The sequence below is a fragment of the Myodes glareolus genome, chromosome 8 (genome assembly GCF_982192425.1).
Source record: "Myodes glareolus chromosome 8, mMyoGla1.1, whole genome shotgun sequence".
Taxonomy (NCBI): domain Eukaryota; kingdom Metazoa; phylum Chordata; class Mammalia; order Rodentia; family Cricetidae; genus Myodes; species Myodes glareolus.
The window spans coordinates 47,427,568-47,446,645 of NC_142033.1; positions in this window are offsets into that span (position 1 = coordinate 47,427,568).

Below are 19,078 nucleotides of genomic sequence, written 5' to 3' on the forward strand. Positions count from 1 at the left end.
CTCTTATATAGTGATTTAAATTACTACACAATATTACATTTTGAAGATAAATTGCTGCAGTGTTTCTTCTTACTAAGACAGAATCAAGAGCATCATTCTTTAGAAAACTAGTTCCTCAGTTGCCTAGTCTTTTTTGAAGTTGTCTAGTAGTAGTAGTAGCTTAGAGTTAAACAAGAGTTTGCTAACCTGCATAATATGGAATTTGGGAGTGAGTTAGATTGAAGAGGCCTGTGAAACTACATCAGTCTTTTCAAAATAATACTACAAATGTAAGATTTACTTACTTCAGGATCATTCCTCATAACTGTTCAGTGGTTTGTCAGAGGCAACATGATACATGTAGTTTAAGGAATTAATTGAGTCAGATATGAAAATGCAACTCTCCAAATTTACATCAGTCAAAAAATAAAAGAAAGTTAAAAGTGACTGTCTGATTTGGATATTAAAAATTACTTATAACATTGAATTTAGCTTGTGTGTGTAAGTATGTGTGTGTGTTTGTGTGTGTTAGTGAGAGGGTAGAGGTCAGAAGACAATATGCTTAAGATGGCCATCTTTCCACCTGGTGGGGAGTGGTTATCAAATTCAGCTTAGGTACACATGCTTTTACTAGATCATTATATTGCAAACTTTACGTCTTGTTAGTATCACTTGGGTTTTGTAAAGGAAAAAGTAAATATTATTTTATACATTTTCAGTATAAATGGCTTGGATAATGTACAAGAAACAGTAGCACATGTTTTCAGATTTATATTTAAATGATGAAAATATGAACAGATACCACCATATGGTCAAAATCCACAGGAATTCCTGGAAATTTAACATCTGTAAGGTACATTACAACCAGAATGTTTGAGAACCACTGAGAAGTCAGAAGAGATAGTTGCAATCTCTAATATTGCAACACATGATTCTCATGTGTTGAGACTGCAGGTTCATGTCTCTGTACTTAACTACTTTACTAACAGAACTGACTGTCATATTATTGTATGAGTTAATAGTATTTGATTTTATTATTTGAAATAATTTATTATTTTTCTGCAAAAAATTCTCCAGTCTTACTTCTAACAAATTGATTTATAATATATTAAGCTATTACTTTTGTGGTAGAGTTCTGTTACATCACCGAGTGGATGTCCAATGTTATGCTTTTAGAGTACATAAGAAAAAGCAAAAAAATTATAGTCATACAATTTACCTAAGAAATAAGAGAGAAATTACATGGTATACATTTTAAACAAAGAATGGATGCAAAGAAACCTATCAATAAAATATATCATCGATTATTTATTAATATATATAAATGACATTCTTTTCCAGTTTCTTCATTTGATTTATTTTGAAGTGAAGCTACTGCTTTTATAAGGTTTATATTTTACTATATTCTAAAGAAATCAGAAGTTTATGACATAAAAGAAATATATTTTAATAATAATTTTGTTTCATTTTATATTATAATAAAACCTTTAAGAAATATGTGGAGCTTCATACAACTGTTAGTGAAGAAGATAGAAACAGAGAAAATTATATTTTCTGTATCTGTGTACTTATTACTTTTAACATATGGAAGCTGTGGATTCTTTTCACAGCCCAAAGATCTGTGAATTTGCCTTGAAAACCTAATCTTGTGTTTTAAATTTCCCAAGTGTTAATAGTTATAGATTGAAATAAATAATTTCCAGTTCTGATCATTTTTTTCTTATCTTTTCACAGGCTGTTTGCTAGTGATATAATTTGATCATATTATTATGATATTTCTTGACACATATGTTGACATAATTCTGGGATGGGAAGTAGAAGGAACCATTTACATCAATAGAAGAAATGGAAGGAAGACACAAACAGAATAACATAGCATGAAATATGTACAGAAAAGCTAAAATTCTCTGAACTGTTATGCTTCTATGTATTTGATCTATTAGTATCTTTTAACTAAAATTTTCATTTTTTTAATGTCATTCATTTCATTTTAAAATTTTCTTCTAACATATATATTATTTTTCAGTTAGAACCAACATACCATTAAGACACTGCAGGGAGCATTGAGGTTTGTTTCCATCATTTCATCCAATGACTGAATTACTTAAGAAATCAATAGTTGTTGTAGGTGAAATAACACATAAATGAATGAGCATCAACTTCTAATGAAGAGAATATAGAAGACATTTAATGAGAGGTAATTTGGGCTAGACTTAAAATAAGAAATTAATTCAAGGCTCTGGTGTTATATATTGTAATTTGCTAGAGATTCAAGAAATCAGACTCATGATTCATAAGTAAGTTTCCTGTCTACTGTGGGGAAGAGAAATGGCCATGTAAAATGATTTCGTGTTGTTATTAAAGATACTCTTATTAGGCTGAAAGCTTAATGGTTGATGGCAAACAACAGCAGAACAGCTGCTGGATTAGCCACCACCCTGGGTAATCCTTTAAAAAGAGTTCAAAGGCAATGTTGGAATTTCAACATATTTTTAGTCAAAATTTAAGTCACTGTGATAAGTAAAAAAGTAAAATAAATATGTTATAATTATTTCCTGTTTCTCTAACTCTCAGCTAAAATATATACACTGGAGATTTAATACAGGACATAATCAAATTAAATAAAATTTCATAAATATTTGAAGATTATGGGAGTGACATTCATCAAAGAATATTTTAGCATGAGCAATCACTTCTTATCTTAAGAATATAAATTAATTTCAGGTTTATTTTAATTTACTAATTTGTTTTCAATAATGGTGACTTGACATAGGGCCTGGGGGTATACTTGATATGATTCCTAAATTTATTGATGTTTCTCAAATAGCAGAATCATTCTGGACAATGAAGTCAATGCAATCAATTAACTATCTGTCTTAGTTGTTTAGGTTATTATAAAAAAAATCATAAACATTGTTCAAAACCATCATAAATTTGTTTATCACCATACTTTAGGCTGCTCAGTACTAGGTCAAGCCTTGGGATTTGTGTTTATAGTGACAGTCAATACCTGCATTCTTGCATCTTCATGTATTGGAAAAAAAGAAACCATCTCACACAGTTTTTAAATGGGCACTTGTTTAACATTTTAAAGGTAGTGAAACTTAGGAGAATGGTATCAAAAAAATTAGGCAGACTATGGTCTCATGCAATAGACAACTTTATTTAGAGCATCAAACAATTTATACTACAAAAGTTAAGAGAGTAATCACTTGAGGACATAATCACAAGGACAGGCCACACATGGTAAAAACCATGTTTTCTATAAAATCATATAAACAAATAACAATAGCCAGTGATAATGGATAATCTAGAGCAAACACACTTATATCCAATACAACTAGAAGAGTGTGGCATAAAATCATGATCCAAGAATAATTCTGTGTTTTCATTAAAAAATAGAGCTCATAAGACTCTTACATATTTTTCTTGGAGTTTTCATTAAATGGAACACATCAATTTATGTATAATTATTATCAAGTACTTAATTCTGCCCCTTACATAATGCCTCATATCCTTTTCCCCAGTATTGACAATTCCTGGGCCAAACTAAATCTTCTTTCCTAGTACAGTGAAAGCAAACATGGGCTTATAGGAATTCATAACACAAAAAAATGGATAAGAAAATGTGGTACATTTACACAATTGAGTAATACATAGCAGAAAAAAATAATGACATATTGAAATTTGCATGCAAATGGATGAATCTAGAAAATTTTATATTGAGTGAAGTAACCCAGACCCAGAAAAACAAATATCATATTTACTCACGTATAAATGGCTTTTAAACATAAAGCAAAGAAAAGGAGGCTATAATTCACAATCCCAGAGAACCTAGGCCCAATGAGGACCTTAAGAGAGACATACATGGATCTAATATATATGGGAAATAGAAAAAGACAGGATATCCTGAGTAAATTGAGAAGATGGAGACCATGGGAAAGGGAAGAAGGGGATGGGAGAGAAAGGTAGGGAAGCAGAGAAAAATGTATTGCTTAATAAAATCAATTTAAAAGGAACATTTAATTTTGAAAATGTTAAAATTACCAAATGATTATATGAACATGATAAGATTTAAAATTTAGAAAAATAATATCAAACAAATTAATTTTTAAAATATAAAAGCTAAGGATTTTAGAGTATCTTTATAAACAGAGGTTTCAAATGTCAATGTTTAGGTGGATTGATGTGGGAGCTCTTTCTGTCTGTGTGTTGCTTTAATTGGTCAATGACTAAAGAATCTGCTTTGGACCTATAGCAAGGTAGACCTTAGGTAGTCACAGAAAGCCAGGCTGAATGCTGGGAGAAAGAAAGGTGGAGTCAGGGAGATGCCATGGAGCCGTGGTCAGAGACAGACATGCTAAATCTTTGCAGGTAAGCCACAGCCACGTGGCCATACACAGATTAATAGAAATAGGTTAAATTAATGTGTACGAGTTAGCCAATAAGAAGCTAGATCTAATGGGTCAAGCAGTGATTTAATTAATACCCTTTCTGTGTGATTATTTCCAGTTTATCCTAGCTGACTGGCCAGAAAGAATAAGTGATGCACTCCCTCCAACAGGGAATGTATGTATATAGGTAGAAATGACTCGTTGTGTTTTCTGTGAGACCTAGTGATTTCTTCCCTAATATAATTGCTATGATGGAGATGAAAGAAAATTTTAGTGAGTAAAGAAACCATGTAGAAATTAGAAATTAATGAATAAAACTAATGTTTGAGAATTTTTTTAACAAAAGATAACTGATAAAAAGTGATTTAAGTTGGAGAATGTTTGGCATTCCTTGTAAATGCTTACTTTGACCTTCTTACAAATGAACATGTGCTTTGCTCTAGTAATTACTCTTAAAAATTTGTAGAAGCATGCCAGTCTTTCACTCTGAGTGGGAGTGAACAAGTAATCATTCTGTGCTGTTTTTTTCATTACTTCTCCTTTTATCATATACCACTATAAATCTTACCATAGGATGTTTATTCATGTGATAAAAAATGAGATGATTTTTAGGAAATCAATGTCTTTTCTCCAACTGTTTTGAGAAGTATGAGTCAAAGAGGTCAGTCATCTTTGGATTCAGAGTCTTCAACTAAGAATCCTATCTGGACAGAGCATCAATTCTGGTCTTATAGACCTAAGATAATCATATTAAGCACTTTTAGGATTCTGAATGTTGTTAGTTATTAAGAAGATATTTTAAGTGAATAGGTGAGTGTTAGTGTGATGTGGAGCCATCAAAAATAATGGATCAGCAATATCCATAGCTTAGACACCTGTTATTACAAAATTTCTTTACATAGATATCAGTACTGCAACTTTCTTTCTAGTTGATAAGTAAACAGAATTTTAAAAAAGAGTTATGAACTTTTCAAAAAAATCTAAATGTTTACAGTATTTACTACGTGTTAATCCATGGCATATTTAAGGAGAATTATGTACTCACTCCTGGGTGAATTGTGAAATTACTAAATTTAATCTGCAGAAAGTACTAGAAAGAGTTTCTGTAGTGACTTTGGATTCACGAATTCTAGAAGACTTTCAAAACAATAAATATCAGTCTGCAATGATAGCATTTACTAGTAATTTTGTGAGGATGGCAATAAAATATCACTTCTAATTAGGCACTAGTCACCACTGCCGTATATGAATTTATCTTACTTTTATCTTTGGAAGAATGCAATAATACAGCCAAAAAGAGTGGCATAACTGTTGAAGGTTACCAGAAAATTCATATTGAAGATCAAGAAACTAGGAAAAATACAAAGAAATGAAGGACTACTCAGGTATATCCAAAAATAGTTGCAGGTTAAAGTAGTGATCTATGCATCCCTCCTCAAAACAAATTTATTAAAATGTTATCCTCTGACTTTTACAAGTGGAACATTTTCAATATTCCTTCTAAGGGTGTTGTGTATAATGAGCTCATTATTTTTCTCGATAAAACGATTTTACTTTTCTGTATACATCAAACTTGGCATGTTTCTTAAGTGTGGGCTACTAGACAGTTAGTATTTTTTAGAATAATACTACTATCTATATTAGTGCTTAGATTTTGAATGGATTTTATTTTCCTTTTCTTTTGAATGTGATAAAAATGTAATGCACTGTCATTCAGCATTTGGAGGAAATGGATAAATTTTCTGAAATATTTATACTAATCAATATACACACTAAAGGAAAGGTTACAAGGTAATCATATTTTCACCAACATTTTATTTTTTATTTTTCCTTATAACTAGTCTCATGAAGTGATTTCATATTTTAATATAGGATTTTGATTTTTATTTCTCTCATGTCTTACAATGAAAAAGATATTTTATTCTTCTAAATTTTTCATATTTTTGGGAGGGAGAAATATCTCTTCAGAAAGTGGGAACACTTGAAATTTTGCTATTTATATTTTATTATTAGTTCCTAAGACTATTATATACAACTTGTTATTATGTACATAGCTTGCAAATAATTCTCAAAATCTGTGGATTTTCTTTTCATTTTCCTTGTCTGAAGTTATTTGTAGCACAATAGTGCATAATTTTCATAATATATAATTTATGTACCTTTTATTCTGTCATTTAGATTTTGGCTTCATGTATAAGAAGATATTCCTGCTTCTGGATATTTTTCCTAGGATCTATCTATTATTAGCTTTAATATTCATCTCTATGATTTATGTTTTTATGCTTAATAATGGCATTTTTGCATATAGTAATCTTGCAGCCCTATTCAATATTCAGAATATGTGAGAGAAAAGTCCCTAAGACAAATGTTGAAACCTTAGTTTTCACAGAGCCCTCAATTCCTAATATGTAAACTGTGGTTCAAGAATGATTTTATTGTGGTTATGGTTTAGGAAAAGTAAAAGTGGGAATCAGAGTGTGAGGATGGTGGTAATACAACTTTTTGAAACAAATTCTTACATTTTCATTTTGCAGCATGGGGCAGACTTCTGTGATGATAAAGGTCATGGTGTGACCATGGAGAGGTTGTCTTATAGATAAATGAAAGTATGTCATTGGAATTGAGGTCAGCAAAGTGTAAGGCCTGGTTCTACTGTGAAAATGGATTTTAATGTGAAAATGTAGAGAAGACTTCATGTTATCCATAAATATTTAATTCAGCATAAAAGATTGTGCAAGTCAAAGTAACAATCTCGCTTAAGGTTTTTAGGCCATCGCAGGCCTCGCATAGAGAAGCTACATAACGAAGAATCAAAGACTATTGTATATCTGTCATCAGTTGTTGCTGCACCAAGTATATGATGATCTCTGTTACTGAAGTCATTGGAACTTGCTCAATCTTGTGCAGTGATCTGTGATGAGAAACTATCCTCAATTTATATTTGTTATTTGGACTTTGCACTCAAGGAAAGAAATAACATAATGTAATATAAACCTCCCACCCTGGAAGAACAAACATGTACTAATATTTCAGTGTATGTAATGAGTATGTCAAGAAGTTAAGCAACTAGTTCTTGTTGTGGAATATTATTTTAAGGTGTGTTACTTTTGTTTATACTCTGGAACATTTATTTAATGATGCAAAGACATGTTTGATTAAATGAAACTTATCTGCTATCAGATGATTGAGTCGGTAACTAACTGACAGGAAGTGGTAGGGAGCAGTCAGGTGGAGAAGGGTTTTTAAGGAGGGGCAAAAAGAAGAACCCGGACTTTGGAAAGGAGGGAAAGAGAGGAGGTGAGTTACTTGCACATCAGTCTCTGAGGAGCAGTGTTCCACCTCATTGTTTGTTTCTTGAGTTCTTCAGTGGGACAGAGATTTTGTTAAAACTTCCCTTCATATCTGGGAAAGAGTTAATGCCTGAGGAGGGGGGCATTTTCTAATAGGCTTCAAATCTTGCAGCATAACCTCTGCTGATAGCTACAGAGTTGCAGTTGCTGATTTAGACAGCCATGGCTTAAAAGGCAGCAGAAAATTAAAAAGAGGACAACAAGCTCTTTCCATTCCTCACGACCTATGAAGCAATCAAAGGAGAATGGGGAATGGAGTTAAATAGAGATTGATAAAGAATATTAGAGGATCCAATGTATTTTCAGGAAAATAGAGACATGGTACATTGATCATGTTGATTTCAGACATCTTTGGCTATAATAACACACACAAAAAAAACTGTGAAATATACGAAAGACTTCACCTCTGATTATATATAAATATAATTTTAAAAGGTGAAAAATTTTAAATGGTAATGTGATAATTTACACATGTAGCAAGGCATTATTTTAACTTGCAGTCAACTTCCTTCCTCCACTGTGTTCATTAGATGTCCTCTCACTCAGTGTTCATATAAAGATAAAAGAATGTAACCAATTCTGTACAAACTTCCACACTGAATGCCACTTACTCCAATTAACCCAAAACTAATTCTGTCTGTGATATATGGATTGAAAGATGTCTACTCAGCAATTCCGGTTTTCTGTGAAAATGTTAGGTTACATATTACATTAAATGTTAGTGGCCAAGGTATCAAGTAGTAAAAATTCATTGTCTTAATATCAGGTATATTTACTTATTCATTCCAAGGTTCTGAAGTGAGTAATCTAGGCACATATAATTGGTATTACCCCCCAAAACGATGGGGCAGAATATATCCTGCTCACTTTATAACTTTTCAATATAGGCACCAACCTCTGGCTTTCCTGGACTGAAGCTGCACTAACAATCTTACTTTTTCACTCCAAGCCAATTTTCCTGATTTTCATTGTCAAGTTTCTCTATGTGCACAGTATTGACCACTCCTTAGTCTAATTGTATTCATAAAGATGCTATTTTCAAATGCAATCAAGCTCCCCAATTCTGTACACAACAACAGGGAGTTGAGATGAAGATATAATAAATTTTCTCATTATTATGTCAGACAAATGAGAATGTAACATTATATAGTGAAATTTACAATAATGAAACTATTCCTAGTTAATTATGGAGCTAGTGTATACAGGAAAGAGCGTGGGGTGTAGAAAATATCTGAGCTATATTTAAGGCACTTCCAGTTCTTAAATTCTTTTATGTCTATCTCTTTCCTTCTGAGTTTAATGGAAACAGAGTACATTTTGACAAATTATTCATTTGTACTCTTTCCCTTCTGCTTTCAGGTCACTGAAGGTACAGCACTTAATTCAGCTGTTAACCATTTTAACCTGAGGGGGTGTTGAAAATAAATTCTCTTTAGAAGTCTCTGTAAGGTCCGTGGTTCAAACAGCCTTGAAGTCAATCATATTAACTAAAACGTTTTCTACTCAGGCATCTATTAGAAAACTGATGCCTCTGTGATGCTTTTTGACTTTGTGAACTGCCATCATTTTAGCTCTACACATTGAGTATTAAAAGTTAAAATATTTTCTGCTTTTTCTTTGAATAGTATAAATTTCAAATGATAATATTTACTGTCTTTGAAAATTACTGACCTGTGTTTGTAGTTTCTCTACAAATCATATAACATATGCAATTATATATGTATGTAGGTAGGTTTATAGGTATTTATATGTATGTATGTAAAAACAAACTTTACATTTTAAATAACAGCCCAAACTAAATTGAGTATCTAATATCAACATTGTTTTTCTTCAATGATGACAGAAATTAGTATCACATGATTTAATAATAATTAGAAGAGTGAAATATATTCAAAATTATGTAGCATTGAAACAGACGGCAAAATTTAGATCAAGCCAATATATATTGACTTAAGTATTGAATTCCATTCAGACTTCTTAGATTTCAGACTTTTAGTCATCACATGTTTTGAATAAGCCAGCTCCAATTCCTTATGAAAGAAAACCATAAGATAAATATGGACCTGAAATAGACTATTCTAAAGTTGGCAACTATGTTAATCTCTTTTGTCTATCTTTTTTCAGTTTATTTCTAGTTTTACTGTTTGTGGTAACTTTCTTGTAAATGATACTAGACTAATTATTCAATTTAGTAGTAAAGTAATATTTATAAAAGAAATGTATAAGAGAGTGTCAAAATATTTCTTATAAGTAACATTTAACTAGGATATTAAAAGGATTAAAGTTTTAAAATGTTAGCATAATTTTTATCCTTATTATACTGTGTACCACAGGAAAAAGAGTTGTTTCCAAAACAAAATGGTCTAGAAGTTTTAGAGTGTCCATAAGATCCACCAACATCCATTCTTGGTAAGCTGTTTTCACATATTATATACTCCTACTGAACATTCACTGAATTAAATTAAAACTTAACTTTTAATATTCAGGTCATACACCACATGTATGCTGAAAGCCATTTTCTGGAGGAAGCGGGAATCACATACTTGCAAAGTTTCCCAGGTATAAACAATCCTTCTGTATCAGTCAAAGCTGATGGAATACTTCTTACCAGTCAGAGTAATGAAAGGGTTGAGTGACTGTCAAAAGCTCCACATTCTTTAAGTGCTACTTACAAGATTACCAGAGAGATCGATTTAAAAAAAAATAGAAATTTTAATGGAACATTCTACCTTGATTATTCAAAAATAAAATAATATGCAAACAACATAATTTTGAAATGTCAATTCTTATAAAACTGTAAAAAATTTAAATGATACTGTACAATTTGTATTTTTGCAGTATATTTTATAATCATGCCAACATGAGTTCTATATTAACACAAGAAAGAAATTGTTTTTTACTCACCATATTACGATTGCTTTTTATTCATTTTCTTTATGAAAAGAAAATATTAGACCTGAATGTTTAATTGTCTGAAATGGATTTAAGTATTGCTGAAACTACATTGTCAATTTGTAATAAATTGTGATTGAGAATTTACAATTTTGTGCACAGAGGAGCTAATTGAATTTGACCTGTTAACTTCAATTTGCAGCTTTAAAAGGGTTTAACCTTATTCAGATTTATGGTATTTAATACTCTTGTGTTTGAATAATGAATTATACTTCTGATGATATATTAAGCAGCATCTTGTTGAAGTACACATAGTTATCAAATAGATAGAATTTGCTTTAACTTCTGGGCAATGTGTATATTTTTTCAAATCCTTATTAATTATTTTTCTAACATCTAATAAAATAAGTTTCTGTCTCACATTTTACATGGAGTGTGGGCCCTTTGTTCTGTCCCAGCTGCCCAGCTAGCTTACACCCAAAATAAGCACATAGAAACTGTATTCATTTAAACACTGCCTCTCACATTAGCTTTAACTTCTTATTGGCTAACTTTTATGTCTTGATTTAATCCATTTCTATTAAATCTGTGTATTGCCACACGACTGTGGCTTACTGGCAAGATTATAACTAGCGTCTGTCTCAGGCAGGAGCTCCATGGTGTCTGCCACTGTGCTCTTCATCCCAGCATTTACTTCTGTCTATTCTGCCTACCTAAGTTCCTCCCAAACAAAAGGCCAAGTCAGTTTCTTTATTCAACCAATGAAAGCAAAGCATAACCAGAAGGAACTCCTACACCACTCACAAAATTGTCTATAACATCTATTTAGTTTTAGGCAGAACGTATAAGGCTAAATCTTCCTGTCTTCACTTTCATGAGAGTTTGCACTAATGATAGACAAAGGATTAGGATGAACTAATTCAGTTGTTAATATATCACATTGCACAAAGCATACACCCATCATAGAAACTGTTAGAGACTCTGAATAAACAAAAGCCACAATAATTACAAATTGACTCTTGTAATTATGTTTTGGGTTTCTTTTATTACAGTTATTATATGGTAATGAGGTCCTACTCAAAATAAACATAAATAGGCTACTAGACAATATAATTCCATACCCTTAGACAAGCTAATTTCTAAAATATTCAAATAAACTTTTCTTTTTAAGCAAATATTGATAAAACTGACTCATGTAGTTTCCTACTTTCAGTTCTGTTCACCAAAGGAGAAACTTCCATCATCTATCCCCAAGAGAAACTTTTTATTCTAATTAGAACTGTACAGATTTTTCAAGATATTTTATTATATTTACCTATAATTTTACTTCTTTTTAAGATTTAGTGTTAAATACTGTGGCCAGGATAAATGAAAGAGACTCTATTTAAAATAAACTAAAGTAATAGCAAACAAATGAATATATAAATACTAGAAAATGAGATTTATACTCATTTTAAATCACTGTTTACTTAGAATATCATACCTTGAATTTAACATTTCTTAATTATATGATGTCTCAAAGACTCACAAATTTCATCAGCAAAGTTTCATAAAACTTATGCTTATTTAAAAGATATCAATATCATTAGTTTAGTATTATTTTTATTTTCACAGTTATATATATATATATATATATATATATATATATATATATCAAATGCTGCAATGTGCATGAGTTAGATAATATCCTACAAATGAGCTACTGCTTTGAATACAAATAGCCTGTAAACTTTAAGCCATAGTACAGACATTTATTCTAATTTATATAATTATCACATCTGCTGTGATTATCTAGTTTATAGAAATTTGAAGGGTTCATGATGTACATGGGTTGTAATTAATCTGGTAATATTGCAATTAGGCAAATATTGTTTAGAATGTCCATTAATCATAAAAAAATTGTGAGATATAGTTGTCATTCCTCATTAGCAAATTTATAGTTATCTTCAGTTTGTGTGTGTGTGTGTGTATGTGTGTATGAACGTGTGTGAGTATATAACCTGTGCCTGCAGATATAGAGGCCAGATGCCAGATGTTGATGGTAGTAAGTGTCTTTATTTATCTACAACCTATTTGTTGAGACAGAATCTGTTAATTAACATGGTCTTTACTGATTTGTCTAGCCTGAGTGGCCACAGAAATCCTGAAATTTGCCTGTCTGGCACATCTCCCACCCCAGAGCTCCAGTTGCAAATTTGCAATGCCCACCCTTTTGTTTTCGGTAGGTGCTGCTAGGCATTCAAACTAAAAACTTTTCTTGGGGAGCAGACACATGACCCACTGAGCCATCTCCTGAAACTGTCCTTTCTCTTTTAAACAATATCTAGTTACCTTATAAATAATAAGGTAACTGCCTATATTCAGAAATTATGGCATTCTTCAGGAGTGCTATTAAATGCCTCTCAGGTGTTCACAATCACATCTTTAGTTATGATGTCATGCTTCAAAGAGAGCCTGACAGGACTATGGTTATTATAACAAAGCCAAAGGGACTTGTAAGAAAAACAACATTAGAAAAACTTCAAAATATTTATTCAAAGATATGAAGAAGTAAAACACCCTGAACTCCCACTATGATACATGATAAGAGTCTGAAGTTATGATTGCCAGGCAGTGGTGGCACAAGCCTTTAATACTAGCACTCGAGAGGCAGAGGCAGGTGGATCTATGTGAGTTTGAAGCCAGCCTGGTCTACAAGCGCTATTTCTGGGACAGGTCCCAAAGCTACAGAGAAACCCTGTCTCAAAAAAACAAACAAGCAAGCAAGCAAACAAAAATCAGTCTGAAATTAATGTATACCTGCCTTTTATTAATTTTGACAGACCTACTAATATAAAATATTAAATATCATATTGACAAAAATGGTAAAATGTATCTTTATTCTAAAATACACATAGACGTGGCATCAGTAATTAGAATCAAAGCAAATGAGAGCTACGATTTGCCATAAAGACTTCTGGGTTCAGAACTGCACTTTGATCTCAATGCCAGAAACAGAGTCCTCTATCTATCTATCATCATGACAATCTTAGCCATGAGAAACAGATAAAGATCTCTTGAATGTCAGCAACCTACATAAAGGTGAACGTAAATATGAAAGCAATACACTTCATGTGCTTTATAATTTAAATATTTAAATAGTGATAATTATTCTGGAGGTATTTTATCGCTATAAATTAATGTTCAGTTATATATAAGCAATTATTTTGTATCTACTTAGACTGTAGTTATAAATGGGAGGAAAACAGATTCCTTCTCAAGTAAAATAAGAAAAGTAATACAAAAATCCTTCTATAATAGTCTTCACATTTAAATATTGTCACTACTTTGATAGTAACACTGTCTTTGAGAGAAGCTCATTTCTTCAGAGCACAAAATTCACACGTAATTGTTGATGACAACTAAAGTTCCACATTGTATACTATGTTAATTTAAGCTACAGATATTATATTACATTATATTATATTATATTATATTATATGTCTGAATACAAACATGAGAAAATATTTCAAGTGCGAGAAAGGAAAATCAGAATTTATAGGCTAAAAAAAGAACAATTTGTACTTTCTTAGACTTCCAAAGGTTACCATTAAAAGAACTTGATCTAATAAGAGCTCACCAAGGCCAGCTGGACTGGGACTGAACGAGCATGTGATCAAACCAGGTTCTCTGAATGTGGCTGACATGGGGGCTGACTGAGAAGCCATTGACAATGACACTGGGTCTTGTTTCGTCTGCATGGACTGGCTTTTTGGGATCCTAGTCTGTTTGGATGCTCACCTTCCTAGACCTGGAGGGAGGGGGTGGAACTTGGACTTCCCACAGGGCAGGAAACCCTGACTGCTCTTAGAACTGGAGAGGGAAGAGGAGAGGGAGTAGGGGGAGTGGGAAGGTATTGGGAGGAGGCGAGGAAGTGGAAATTTTTATAAATAAATAAATAAATAAATAAATAAATAAATAAATAAATAAATGAAAAAAAATCCTGTACGTGACGTGCATTCCAAAAAAAAAAAGAAAAGAAGATGAACTTGAAATCAAGCATCATGCAAGTCCCAGTGACAAAAGCAGAAGCTGTACTCTGAAAGCCATATGGTAGTGTATGCATGGAAATTTACATTTTCATAACCAAGTCATTATTTGGACAATGGAAGGCATCAAATAAAATTCTTATTGATTTTCATCAGTAGTTGAATTGCAAAGACTAGCTGGATGAAAAAAAAAAACCTGTTATGCTTGTGCTACTCCCAAGTATAAACAATTAAGGTATCTGCCAACGCAGCTGATGTTAACTGGTACAGATGGTTTTTATATGGTGCCTATAAAGAAGTGTACCTGAAAATACTGATAGGAAAGGGCAACAGGTAAGTTAATTGCGTATCTTCACTTTTTTCTCCTCCTCCAAATCCAGTGCCCTAGTCTTAGGCCCAGGTCTATAGCAGATCACCTGATGCAGTTTCTTCTCCCTCCCTGCTCCCATCTTCAATGGACCACACAAAGTTTCCCCTCTAATCCCTCCACTTAGGTCATCATCACAGCCTCCAATTCTAAAAGATAAAATCTGGGAACTCTTTGGCTCCTGTGGCCAGGGAAACAGGTAGGTTTCCCTTCACTTCTGCCTCCTCTCCTCAAGATCTGGCCAGACTCATTCCAAATTATGCAGATAATCATCTTTGCTGCAACCTCCCTCTTCTCTTCTTTTCCATCTCAAGTGACCACAGAAATCTTCTCTTACAACCTACTTTCCTACATTCATACCAGTTTTAAGGCTCCAATGTCACCAAGAATTCCTTGGGAACCCACCAACAATGCCTGGCAGGGATGCACATAGAATAAATACGGAGCATTACCACTGCCTACATTCTGTAAATCCAATCCCTCTTTCTTCTTTCAACTGTTCAGCAGACCACGAACTAAAACCCCTCTAACTTTGTCCTTTCCTCTATATGCAGCAGATCACCAGTTCTTCTCATCAAGCATACACTCTGTTCCTGTTATTATCACAGATTCAAGTCTAGCAGGCATTGCCTAGGAATCCACTGCTACATGATCCTAAGAACCAGAAAAGGCAACAAAAGGAAAGGACAAACTAAAGACAAGGCCAAATATCAGCACCTAAAATTATAACCATCCCAAACTCAGATTAATAGATATCAGTGTAAAGAACACAAACAAACAGTAGTTTGGAGGACAATACATCTCCTTTATATTCTACCAACCTTACCACATCAAGCCCGGGATATTCTACCATAGTTAAAAAAATATACGTTATAAATGAAACTGTGATTCTTTAAAAGGAATTCAATAAATCCATTAAATCAATGAAAACACAATTTGTAAAAGGAAATAAATAAAGCAGTTCAGTACCAGAAAGAGGCAATAGAAGCACTAAAGAAACCCCATATAGAAGAAAATAAGCAAAGGAAAACTATAAGATCTCCAACAAACACCACACCAAGAGCCAATAAAAGATGAAAGAGAGAATTTCAGGAATTGAACTCACAATGGAACAAATTTATACCTTGATCAAAAATGTCAAACCTGAAAAACTGATCCTGGCATAAAACATTCAAAGCATTCAGAAATCTGGGACAACCCTAAGAATTACAACAGAGGAAGGAGAAATGATAAGGGATACAGAAATTATTTTCAACAAATCATAGAAGAAAAATTAACTAAATTAAGATAGGATATATCTATCAAGATAAAAGATTATGTAAAACACCAAATAGGCTACACAAGGAAAAAATCCCCTTAGATATCCAATAATCAAAACATTAAACTACAGAACAAAGAAAGTATATTAAAACCTGCAAAGGGAAAATGCAAAGTAATATATTATGACAGACCTATTGATTTTTTAAAAAATTCTTCTTTCATATAAATTATCCTGGTTATAGTTTCCCCTCTTTCCACTCCTCCCCAAGTTCTTCTCACTTACTCCCCCATCAACTCCCTTTCTGTCTATCACTAGAAAAGAACAGCCTTCTAGAAAATAACAATAAAATATGATAAAATAAAATATAATATGTTGAATCCAAAATTTTCATATCAAAGTTGGATACTTCAACCCAATGGGAGGAAAAGAGTCCCAAGAGGAGGCAAAAGAATCAGTGGCATAAATATTGTTATAATCAGTGGTCCATAAAAATGTTGAGCAAATAGCTGTGATGTATGCAGAAGACTTGGTATGGGCCATTAGGGCTCCATGCTTACTGCTTATGTTTCTGCGACCTTCTCTGTACTTTTCTTAGTTGATTTATAGGTTCATCTTCTCTTACTATCTTTCATTCCCTCTGACTCTTTCACTCTCTCCTATCACTGCCAATGGGGATGGATGGGAGCAGCCTTCAGCGGCACAGTGATTAAAAGGAAATCACAGAGTCCATGTAGTAGACTTCTCTATCTGAGGATGTAAGGGAAGAACACACTAACACTCTATCATGATGTTTCCTTCTTTATTCTTCTGCATCCTCCTCTTGATTTTCTACTTTTTCCTCTACAATTTATATAACCCCACAAAATCTTTCAGACAATATACAGAAATTGCAATGCAGTTACATTCTATTTTGAAGTGAATAATTATAAAGAACACAGGTAAAAACATGTATTTATCTCCCTTAAGTGACTAAAATTAAGTCATCACAAGAACATCAAAAAAAATCATCACGGGGAGCGATCACCCACTGATACAAGGCGACTGATCTAATGAGAGTTCACCAAGGCCAGTTGACTGGGACTGAAGGAGCGCTTGATCCAACCAGATTCTCTGGAGGAGGCTGGATTCTCTGAATGTGGCTGGCCCGAAGTCTTTCTAAAAAGCCATTGACAATGACTCTGGGACCTGTTTCCTCTGCATATTCTGGATTTTTGGGGATCCAGTCTGATTAGATACTCACCTTCCTGGTCCTGGAGGGAGCGGGGAGGAACTTGAACTACCCACAGGGCAGGAAACCCTGACTGCTCTTAGGGATGGAGAGGGAAGAGGAGAGGGAGTGGGGGGAGTGGGAGGGTGTTGGGAGGAGGGGCGAAAATGGAAACTTTTATATTTTAATAAACTTTGAAAAAAAAAAGAAACCACAAAAAAATCATCACATTTACATCAAAAAAACTTGCTACAGATTAACAGGGTATGAGCAAGCAAGATTGTTCTCAATCAGTTCTTCTATTGGAAGGCTGTGTTTGAAAGTTACCAAGAAAGGACCAAACACTTTATTTCTTATCTTGAAAGGAATCTTATAAGGAATCTTAAAGGAATCATAAATCTAAATTTTTATACTTGAAAAACAGTCATCTCGACTTTAAATTTTTAGGATATATCAATACTCATGAATAGACTTTTTTTAATATGAGAAAATTGAGGACATAATTGTGTATAAGGAATTAATTAACACCTTTGGTCATCAGTCAATCCTAGCAAGAAAGTCACATTAACTAATTATAATTATGCTGATTTGCTCTTCTTATCTAATCTTAGACTACCTCACTCAACTGTGTACCTTTCTAAAATTTTAAATTGTCTTCCTGGGTTTTTCACCTCAAATTTATCCACAAAACATTTTAGTCCAATTCTAAGTTACCTTCAAAGCTTTGTTTCAGCTATAATGTACTCTAAAATATGTGAGCATACCTCCCAAATCACCATTAAAAGAATATAAGCTAGTTGGGCCTACTGGGCTAATAGTTTATCTTAGTCATTAACCTAAGCCACAGTCTATATAGTTCCTCAATAGAAACTTATATGTTCTGGCTATATCTTCCTTGTTAGTAGTTTTAATCATCAAAACTCTATTTAAACTAACATTATAATTATCAGTTACATTGTATATTCCAGGAAAGAATCATCTTCATAAAAATCTACAGGTAAAAATGTCCGGTAGAATGGGATGTTTCCTTGAGATAAACACACTACATTACAGGCAGTGCGGAACTCCGCATACCCACACACGGCATTTCAGATCCCAGAGAAAGATGGTATGGACAAAAGTGTAAAGGCATAGCAGAAGCAACGGCATTCGGAAGTCTGTGGTCTCTGCGACTTTTCTATCAGAGATTCGTCTATCAGGGATTTGTCTCCTGATGGACTGACACCTTGAACTGTTACTCCTCTGGCAGGGCAACCTGCACTTTCTGTCTCTTCTGCAGGACGTCCTGTACTCTGAAGGACTGATGGAGACCTCTGATTCATACTCAGTCTCTACATGATGTCTGACTGTGAGGCACTCCATCCGTTCCCATCTGATGTTGGCAAAAGCCTCTCTAATGATGACTGGACAAGGCACTGATCTAGGAATATCACATAATATCACTAGGAGTAATTTTACTTATTAATTAACTAATTTTAAACAGTTGTGCTTAGTTTTACCCTTTGTAATTGATCTATCTAGTTTTTGGGGTTTGGTTTATCAAGCAATTCCAGTTATGAGTTCCTTATCATGGCGTAGACCTTAAATGAAATCAGACATT